At 39.6% G+C, this 1057-nt stretch overlaps 1 non-coding gene across 1 annotated transcript; it reads right to left on the minus strand.

The window, feature by feature from the left end:
- Window positions 1-451: 451 nt before the first annotated feature.
- Window positions 452-558, minus strand: LOC121444538. The gene has a single exon (XR_005973795.1). It is a non-coding gene; the product is annotated as a U6 spliceosomal RNA (small nuclear RNA).
- Window positions 559-1057: the final 499 nt, after the last annotated feature.

Here is a 1057-nt window from a genome sequence, read left to right on the forward strand (position 1 = left end):
GCTGAATTTGTCTGGTTCTAATCATTTGATTTGTTTTATTGATTTTATTGAGCTCTACATTTTTCTACCCTCCCCTCCCTTCCTCCCTTTCCCCTTCTACCCTCTCCCATGGTCCCCATGCTCCCAATTTACTCAGGAGATCTTGTCTTTTTCTACTTCCTATGTGGATTAGATCCATGTGTGTCTATCTTAGGGTCCTCATTGTTGTCTACATTCTCTGGGATTGTTATTTGTAGGCTTTTTTTTGCTTTATGTTTAAAAACCATTCATAAGTGGTTTTTAACTCACATGTGATATTTGTCTCTCTGGGTCCGGGTTCCCTGACTCAATATGATGTTTTCTAGCTCCATCCATTTGGCTGCAAATTTCAAGATGTTATTATTTTTGTCTGCTGTGTAGTACTCCATTGTGTAAATGTACCACATTTTCCTTATCTATTCTTTTATTGAGGAGAAACATGGGAGGCTTCACGAACTTGCGTGTCATCCTTGCGCAGGAGCCATGCTAAGCTTCTCTGCATCCTTCCTATTTTAGTATATGTGCTGCCGAAGCGAGCACTCTAATCAATTGTTTGGTGGAGATTTTAGTCTCCTAGGTTCACATTATGCACAGGGACAATATGGCTTCTTTTATTTCTTCAATTTGGATATCCCTTATTTTTCCCAATTGTCCAGGCTAGGGCTTGTAGTACTAGTGGAGTAAAAGCTGGGGAAGTGAGCTACTACTTGCTCCTGTTTAACTGTGACTTAATATCTATTAGCTGTCCTGTTGTAGATCTTAGAAAGGTAAACTGATGGAATGATGGCCACCAACTCACAGCTGAATAAGAAAGAATAGCTCCTTGCTTAGCATGGTAACTACACATAACAATAATATAGACTTTGAAATGTACAAAAGTGTCTCCAAATTTTACCAGGGAGAAGTGATGAGCATTTGATTGAACAATACCATGCATACATAAAACATTGCAGGTCCTCATGAATATAGGAATGATAAGCTATACCAGTACTTAGGAGGAGGCTGAGGGAAGAGGATCACAAGGTCAAGGTCAAGGCCA

The sequence above is a fragment of the Microtus oregoni genome, unplaced genomic scaffold, assembly GCF_018167655.1.
Source record: "Microtus oregoni isolate MIOR12 unplaced genomic scaffold, Mior012 000130F_ref0000022, whole genome shotgun sequence".
In the NCBI taxonomy this organism is placed as follows: Eukaryota; Metazoa; Chordata; class Mammalia; order Rodentia; family Cricetidae; genus Microtus; species Microtus oregoni.